Source organism: Dreissena polymorpha, chromosome 2, assembly GCF_020536995.1.
Source record: "Dreissena polymorpha isolate Duluth1 chromosome 2, UMN_Dpol_1.0, whole genome shotgun sequence".
Lineage (NCBI taxonomy): Eukaryota > Metazoa > Mollusca > Bivalvia > Myida > Dreissenidae > Dreissena > Dreissena polymorpha.
Genome location: NC_068356.1, coordinates 83,322,701 through 83,332,506, shown reverse-complemented (window position 1 = coordinate 83,332,506; position 9,806 = coordinate 83,322,701). Strand labels below are relative to the sequence as shown.

The following is a 9,806-nucleotide window of genomic DNA, read 5'->3' as shown; positions in this document are numbered from 1 at the left end:
ATTTACATTGTAATTGTGTTTTTACGGTGGTAATAAAGTGACAAGTGATAGTATTTTTATGTATTTACCACGAGTTAGTAACTATTACGTCGCGAGAACTAGAAACCGTACTTGTAGGAACGAGTTATTTAACCGTGGGAAAGAGTTTTTATGTCGTTAAAACGAGTAAGAATGTTTTGGTGATGACAAAGTTTACTCGAAGGAACAACAGTGAAATTCTTGAAATTTGAATTTGGGGAATTTATTTTATGTTACCACAAGCTATTTGTCTAGTTCCCATAAGTGACCTAGTCGTTCCACATAGTAGCTATGTAGGTCCACGACTAGTTATGCCATTTTAAGGACTTTCTTAATCGTTCCCACAACTTTGCAAAGTGCCTTCGACTTAATATCTCGTTTCCATGACTATTTACATCGGCTTTCTAACTCGTTCCCGTGAGTAAATTATCTCGTTTCCAATAATGATTAAGTCGTAGGAACGAGTGTAAGTCTTTGTAACGACATAAAAACAAGTGCATGTCATTTCTGTGCAAACGGAAGTTTTATACTGAAAAGTACACTTGACTTCAGCTTGTCAGAAAACAACTTTGCTGTGAATATCGACGGCGAAGAAGAGGAAGTAATAGACAGGAAACAAGCAGAAGAGAACGAGGACATATTCGCCGTTGGTTATAGAAACGAAAAATTCCGCGATATTCCAATGATTTACGCATGCGCAACAATGTGGCACGAGAGAAAATACGAAATGATTCAGTTGACGAAAACAGTATTTAGGTATGTTATAGTCTTTATTTTTGTATTTTAAATTTTTATTTATATTAAGGATAATTACCTTTTTTACTGAACGGTTGCAAATAGGTATTATATACCATATTCCAAACGCTGCAAAGTGGTATTATATTCATTTAGGATGGTAGATTTATATTTACTGTTATGGAAATAATGGTGTGTTGTTTTCTTATTCAGAATGGACAAGGACCAAAACATTCGCCGAACTGCAGAATTATTCAGTAAAAAAGAGGACAAAGATTTTTATGAAATCGAAGGTTTGTGGAGACATAATATTATTATTTTAAGAAGACTGTTTAAACAGAGGGGATAACAGTTTTGCACACTGTTCGTCCGTCTGTATGTCAGGTATGTCGGTCCGTCTCAACACTTTATTAAGCGATTACTTAGACATATAAGTGAACACATTTAAACAAATTCGTACTCAAGGTACCGTGAGATTAAGGTGCAACCGAATTCTTTACCAAAGGTCAGACAACTGTTTCTACAATAGAAAAACGCTGTGTTTCAATAACTGGAAACCTACATATAAGAATAAGTTATGATGATAAATATTTACATATATATCGGGCTGTATAGTTTGTTTTTGTCCGTTTGTATCTCCTGTCTTCTTGTTGTTATCTTTGTATGTTATATATATAACACATACAAAAGACAGTTGTGTACATGATCAATCTTTTCATACATTAAAGGTTATGCTTTCGAATTATATATAATATTAAAGTAACATTATTTACAAAGAGGTAATAGGAAACAACAAAAGCAATACACCAGTACAAAGTTAGCCTTTTACTTTGAAACTTACTTTCAACTTCATCACGCTAGTGATGTATAGAGTTTTGAGTTGGGAAATCCATAGTGACTTTTTACAAAGACGGGGGTTTCTAACAATTTCAGTTTACATAAAACAAAAGTCTTAGTTGGTAACAGAAGGGTTATTAAAATGCGAAACTACTAAAGCTTAAATTAACTCGATAGACAACTTACAAATGGCGACCCTTTGATCATCATATTGTTTTATCAGGCTTTACGTGTTATTTATTTTATTTCATCTTAATTTGTGCAATTAGTATCTGCATGTAAATCAAAATATTCACTTGTAACAATATTTTAAAAACTATACTTGTATACAATGGTTTACAATGAGGACACCTTGTTTTTTAACAACTAGCTTAAATATCTATAGCATTGTCAATTATCGAAATGGTGGTACAACTTTAAAATTTTTGTTTTATTTTATTAAATAATGCTGCGATACATACTGCAATTAACTCGCGGAAGTACACAACATATTAAAACGTCCGTGTATTACGGGTAATCTAAGTGTTATGCGCAATATTTGTTGTACTAGTGATTAAACATGTGGGCTTTTTTAACAAAAGATAATAAAACATCAACCTTTTTGTTATGGTTTAGATTATGAAAAGGCATACATATACATTAAGGGAAATATAAAGGTTATGTCACCCCAGTTTTACTCATGTTTATGTTTCGAATTGTGTGGTATATTTTGTCCTACATTGTACATTCAGTAGGTCACTTGTCTAAAATAAAGAATATTGAACCATCCCAAGACTTTTTCTGCGCATAATGCTTCTGGCGTTTTGTTTTTTAATGCTATATTTTTGTATACAGTAATAATATGTTTATTCTTTTAATGAGATAGAGATGTGCTTGATAGAAGACTTACGTATTGTTTGCAATTCTACAATACTTTCTTAAGAACAAAATTATATTTAATATATGATCCGTGTTTATTTATGAATATCATGTGCGTTAATTTTATTTAAATGAAAGCTCATATCCTCTTCGACGACGCCATGGAACTTGACGATAAAGGAGACATTGTTCCCAATTCATTCGTTCGAGAACTTCTATCAATATTAGAACCGGCTCTCAGGTAAATGTGTTATTTCAATCAAAATTATTGCTCGCTGCGACTCGTGATACATGTTCAACTCTCATTGATATTGTATTAAACATGTTTAGCTATTAACTGAATAGCACATGTCTAATGTGTTTACATAATACATCTGTGTTTATGACAATCAAAGACAGGTCATTATTTATCTTAACGCAACTACTTAGTGTTGACATATTTAAGCTCTGTTGTTCCAAACAATTTAGACTCAATTGACATACAACTCATTTACTACATCGTCATATATTGCAACTATGTTTATGTCAAGCGTATGACACTTAAGAAGCCGATCATAAAACAAACGCCGTACGGAGGTCGAATAGTGTTCCGAATGCCAGGCGATAACTTCTTATTCATACATCTGAAAGACAAGATGAAAATTAGACACAAGAAACGATGGTCTCAGGTATGGCGTACTTAAATGGTTAAATTAAGACAAAACATTCAAAAACGTTCTTTTCCGTCGAGCGCCGTTTGTCGTGCGTTACCATTGTTTTCAAACGAAACCACCTCTTAAACCATGGGGAAGATGTTCATGAAAAATCGCAGAAATCTTGGAGTCACTATTTGTCAAAGTTTTTCAAAACAACTAAGCAGAATTGTATTTTGTTTAAAAAAGCAATTAATTTGATTTTCTTAAACTACAATGCCGGGAGCTTTGCTATTATCGTTTCGGAATCACATTGTGTTCCTCTTTGAATTTTGATCTAATAATGTCCCAGTGGGCAAAACAAACTTTGAACAAATTTCAATATCGTTTTTATTTACGAAAATACATTATGAAACTTCAAAAACCACCACGTCACATATATCATATGTGGTATCTCATCTTATAACCAAGACTTTTTTGACAAGCGAATCATTGTCACAGTAAACAAATAATAAAATATTCTTACAACTGATTGAACAATTTTGTCGCAATTTATGAAAATACGTGTAGTTTTGACGTTAGAAAATACAATTACTATGATACAATTTAACTTACAAAAATAAACTTTCAGATGCATAGCCCTGTAACAACCCGCTGTGCAATTAACCCGTTTTGCAATTAAGTTATTGCAAAACGGAATTGAGTGTCTTATTGCAATTTGGTTTTTCACAACAACCCGTTTTGCAATAACCCCGTTTTGCGATAAAATCATCGCACATTTATTTGCAATAATTTTATTGCTAAACGGATCGGAGTGTCTTATTGCAATGTGAAAAATTGCAAAACGGGCTGTTGTAAAAAATCAAATTGCAATATGACACTGCAACCCGGTTTGCAATAAATTTATTGCAAAACGGCTTTATTGCACAACCGGTTGTTACATAGCCCTCTCTTATAATTTGCATTAAAATATATAGTTTATTTTGTTTTCACCACCCATGATGACAACATGCTGTAATGATGAGATGTATGTTGCTTTGTTTTATGTGATTAACCACATTAGTATGTTTAACATTGTCCGCTTTAACGTTGCATTCAATGAAAAGGCTAGCAACAGCCTTGTAAATTGAAAGTAAAGTTTTAATTCACCATAATCCGTGACTTTAAATTGTTAGACTTCAGAAATGTGGGCTATTATTATTTATATTTATTGGCAGGTAATGTACATGTATTATCTGCTGGCTTATCGCATAGGTCGGTATAGTGAGGAACAAGTTACCAAAGCATTGGATCTAAAAGAAAAGAATGGAATAAGCCATATTTATCATGCCTTAGATGAACAAACACAAAAAGGGTATTCCAATGAAATTGATAGTAGTCTTCAATGTATTTACATTTTATTGTATGCGCTTTAGATGATAAGTATGATAATTATACGAAACAGATGCATTCAAAAATTAGCAAACGATCCTACGAGTAGGGCATAAAAATGTACCACTTCAACATAAGTTTTGTAAGCAAATTACGTCTTTTACCAATAAACAGATTTCGTGTGATTCAGCTTGGATAATGTAGTTTTAAAATGTACAGAGACAAACAACACATTTTGAAACTTGCATATTCGTTGGTTAAACAGCTAATTGAGGATTTTACCTGACGATCAGTTTATTTAAACCAAGTATATCAGTAATGACATAAAAGTTAGGTTTCGAATTGTACAAGCTGCTACAGTCACACATGTGCCTGTGGTGAACACATTGCGTCTTGTCCTTTTCTATATTTAATTCCGGGGGATTTAAATAAGACGTTGTGACTATCAGGTATGGTCAACAATCAGTTCATCAATTGAAATGTAATTTGAATGTTGTATAAAACATTGTAGGCGAGGAACACGTACATGTAAGCTAAAGACGGGGACGTTGACTTCGCACCAGGCGCGGTGAAACTTTTGATGGATCGGATGAAAAAGAGCGAGAAGGTCGGGGCTGCGTGTGGACGAATTCACCCGATCGGGTCTGGTTTGTATCAGCTTAATCAAGACTCAATCATGTTGTGATGGCATTTGAAAGATCTGTTTTGTTTTGGAATAATCTTTTGAACCTGCATACAGAAAACATGAATTGGAACGTATCTTTTTATGAACTAAAAACGGTTGTTTACCTGATATGCTTCAAGTTACATGTATAGAAAAGGGTCCTATATAAGTACATGTATTCAAATTACTTTTAGATTCGTTTAATTAATATTTGCATAGTTTACCTCTATACATTAAACTTTGTATCATATGTAGCATTCGTTTAGGATTTAAACTCATCGTTTATAAGTAACCTGCTATATTCGTTTTATGTTGTATTTCTTAAGGTCCAGTCGTATGATATCAGAAGTTTGAATATGCGATCGCCCATTGGCTTCAGAAAGCAACAGAACACGTTCTTGTGTGCGTGTTGTGTAGCCCTGGTTGTTTCTCGATATTCAGGGGATCAGCGCTTATGGACGACAATGTGATAAAAAAATACATGAGTTTGCCTACAGAGGCAAATCACCACTTGATGTACGACCAAGGTGAGAAGCGAAGCGGGTTGATTAATTGGGATTTCATTAAGTTCTCACATTTATACTAAAACTATGTGAATATGTTCTTTAAAGTATACTACATGCCACTCGCATAACTGATATATATTAATTTTCGTGTAAGGTTTCCAAAAGTATATATATTTATTTGTGTGCAATTCAGAATACGTTTTAAGAAAATTGCTCAACATGAATGTTTTAACAAGGTGAGGACAGATGGCTCTGCAATCTGCTTCTCCAACAAGGGTACAGAGTGGACTATGTAGCAGGTGCTGACGCCTTCACTAATGTTCCTGATGGGTTTAAGAGTTTTTCAATCAGCGCCGACGGTTGATGCCTTCCACCGTATTTAACATTATAGATCTTCTGGCCGATTACCAGAATATCATCTTCAAAAACTCAAATATCAGCATGGTGTACATTTTATATCAGGTTTTTCTGTTGTTCTCAATAATACTTGGACCTGCTACCGTACTAATGATGATTGCAGGCGCAATCCTTGTGGTCTTCAAACCCACCTTGCTAGTATCGTATGTTATTGCAATGGGACCAGCTTTATTCTAATTTATAGCGTGTTCCTACATGAAATTTAAACATCAAATACAATTTGCCAAAATATTAACAGGTTTGTATGCCTTTGTGATGCTAATTGTTCTTGTTGGAATAATTGTGAACGCAGTAAAGGAATCTGTGTTTCACCCTAGCGTGATATTTATTATCACGCTTGTGATAGCGTTTTTATTTGCCGCTCTTCTACACCCAAAGGAATGGACCAATATCATATATGGACTTTTATATTTTATTCTGATGCCGAGTGGGGTTTTGCTGCTCACAATGTATTCAATATCAAATCTACATGTGATAACTTGGGGAACCAGAGGGGTACCCAAAACGAAAAGCGAAGCGGAAATCGAAGCTGAAACAACGGTACTAGATGACAAGAACCGCAAAAAAAAAGAAAAGGGATTTTTGAGTAGATTTATGCCGGTCTTCCCTACCAAAGAAATTAAGAACAAGATCACAGAGACCAAAAAGAAGAATCATGTTACAAACACTGAAACCGTCGGGCTTCTTAAAGTGGTTAGTGAATCTATCAAGTCGTTAGGTCGAGTGCTAACTGGAGAAAAAGACAATTTACATTGACACATGGAACACAAAGAAGAGGCTGAAGTCAAGAGTGCAAAGCCGATTTTAAAGGATCCTCAAGGGCCCCACATAGATATCTTTTCCGAAAAGGAATGTGAAATCATTCAGCCAAAGAAACAGACGATAGACGATTTAGTCAATCACAAATGGACAGAAATACAAGAACTCGAGTACGAAAAAATCCCAAATGGGTATAAATTCAAGAACTCAAGCACGGAAAAAAGATGCCGATGGAGAAAAATTAATTGAACTTCTGGACTGATTTTATCAAAAGGTTCTTCTTACATGAAATTATTAGCTTATGTGAAAGTGGAACGGTACTAAGTATTAAGCTCTCGTAAGAAGTCGGTGTACACTTACGACCTAACCAACTGTGCATTTGTCAATGCGTCAATCGGTAAATGTGCAGTTGTGCGATGTTTTAAAGGAAAACATTATGCATAAGATGTAGTTTATAGAGACTATCATAATGCAAGATTCAAGCAATAGCTGTAGCGAAAGTATTTTTTATGTCTTTCGTTAAGTTATTCGAACACTTTACTTAATAAATTGATTTCAATTTTTCCTTCAGAATTTCTTTGCAGTTTTCAATTTTCTAGTTAATTACAGTTGCAGTTTTGCGTACAATGTGATATATTTTTTAAGAAACAGATTCCATCATAATAATTTATTTCTGTAATGCGTATCTAAAAATGGTTTCGGGTATCACTATGAATGTAAAACTTATATTAATTGCATTTATTTAACTCATACGATTTATTTTAGGTGAACAGAGAATAACAGCTGTTTGAAATCTACTTTAACTTTATAATCAGTAAATAGTAAAATATTGTTATATTCTTTTTTATTTTCAGTACCTTTTCCCTTTGGATCTTACGTCTGAAAAGAAACAGAACGATCAGAAAGCGATACTTAAACTTAGGACAAATATATGCGTTGGCATGACAATGGTAAACCTGATGTGGATCGCAATCAACTTCATGTTTCAGTTGACAAAGCCTACTACAATAGATTTTAGTTCATTTAAGGTATGTCCTTTTTATCCTTCATTCATTTATGTAATTGTATTTCTGTGAGGGTTTGCCGTTCCAAACATTGTTCTCAGTCTTCGCCCGATTACAGACTTAAGTACATGTAAGGCAACCGAACACCTGAATAAATACATGTTAAAGCTTTGTTGTTAGAGATCTAGAAAAAATAAAAATGCCTTCAGTTTAACAAAATGTTATCCATTATAATATTGTTCAAGAAAATATTATAACTTGACTGACCGTCATGTTTAAAGTGATTATTTTTCACAGCAGGGCGATATAAAATATTGAAAATATTAAGCTAACCGTTGATTGCATTCAAAAGCGATTTACCAAACCTGTTACTGTTTAACCATTTACCAAATGCCTATAAATCTTTCCGATATTTTAACACTTTGCCGACAGTTTTCATTTTAATATTTTGGAAAAATTAAAAAATAGTATTTTGAAAAGACTTTGATCACGTTGTCAAATGATTTTCCATGGCAATCTAATGCGAAAATAAAATATAATAAAATAATATAACTTTCTACAATTAAATTGAGGAAAATATGTAAAATTAGACTTTACAAATTTCTTATTCAATTCGTTTTCCTGTTAATTGTTGAGGTGACAGTAAGTTGAAAAAGCCTTATTTTTAGTGCTTGGTCCTAAAATATTGATTTCAAAGTTTCCAAAGTCCTCTATTCAGTTTGCAGCCTTGTTTTATTTCCAAGTAGTCCCGTTGTTGACGTCTCTAAATAGATTTTCATAATTACGCCATGTGTGAAATTCAACGTATATGAACATTTCTTTCTTTCTAGTGACAAATTGTAAACGAATCCGAAACGAAGCGAAGCTCCACGGAAGTAAACAACCTCGAAATAGATCCACTTGGACTGTTGTTTATATTTTTCTACATACTAATACTGATGCTTCAGTTTGTTGGGATGATAATGCATCGTTGTGGAACTTTCCTGCATCTCGTTTCTGTCACAAAATTGAGGAACCCAATGGTATTTTGCACTATAAAGCTCACTTTTATGAAATCGTATTAGTATTTTTATGAAATGATTGGTAGACAAATCAAACTTTATGAGCAAGATAAACCAGTATTGTGAACCCTCTTATGGGTTCACTGGAGGGCACAATAAGTTAATTCCCCGCCCGTCATGTCTGTCCATCCGTCAGCAAACTGGACCCCGTAGTTTCTCAAGTGCACAAGATACCTTGATAGAAGTTGGTATGCTTACACAGAAAATCTTAGCAATGTTAGCGACATTTTTTGTTTTACCAGCTGTCAAAGGTAGGTTCAATGTTACTTTGTTTGTTTGTGTATTGTGTTTGCTGTTGTTTTATTTCCCTCTGGCTGTCATGTTTCTCAGCATACGTGTTAATAACTGGAACAATACACAGAAAATGATCACGAAATTTGGTATACACATTTAAAGTAATAGCATATTACACAAATTTTCTAAGGAGGGGACTAAACGTGTAGTAGAATCTAAACGAAATATTGCAATAGCTGTAATCGTGAAATATGATAAACGTATGATTTAATGTTAAGTTTATGTGCAACATGTTTCACCATAGGTGAAACTTCGGTTGAATGTTAAAAACAAGAACTTTACCCCTATGATACATTCACTTTTATCAAATAACTTAAGTGTGTAGATAAATTGCAATATGAAGATCACGCAAAATATTTCCCTAATCATAGGGGTTTCCACCTGAAGATAACTCCTATACTAATCGCAATATTGTTAAAGCCTTTCTTTATTTAATGTTATTCGTGTTTAGTTTTACAATTGATAAGCAATATGATTTCGATATTTTGATAATTTTTATCATGGATATGGACATTGTGTCAACCATCAATTCATTATTAATGTAAGCTTTGTGTTTATTGTATACCAGAATGTAGATCAAATATATATGATTATAGATTTTTAGATAAATAGAGATAAGACAGTTAATATGTTGCATACATTGTGGTTAA

General features: G+C 33.4%; 1 pseudogene; it reads left to right on the top strand.

Moving 5' to 3' along the window:
* Positions 1-2,579: 2,579 nt before the first annotated feature.
* LOC127869871 (chitin synthase chs-2-like) lies at positions 2,580-6,794 on the top strand (annotated as a pseudogene).
* The last annotated feature ends 3,012 nt before the right edge of the window (positions 6,795-9,806 follow it).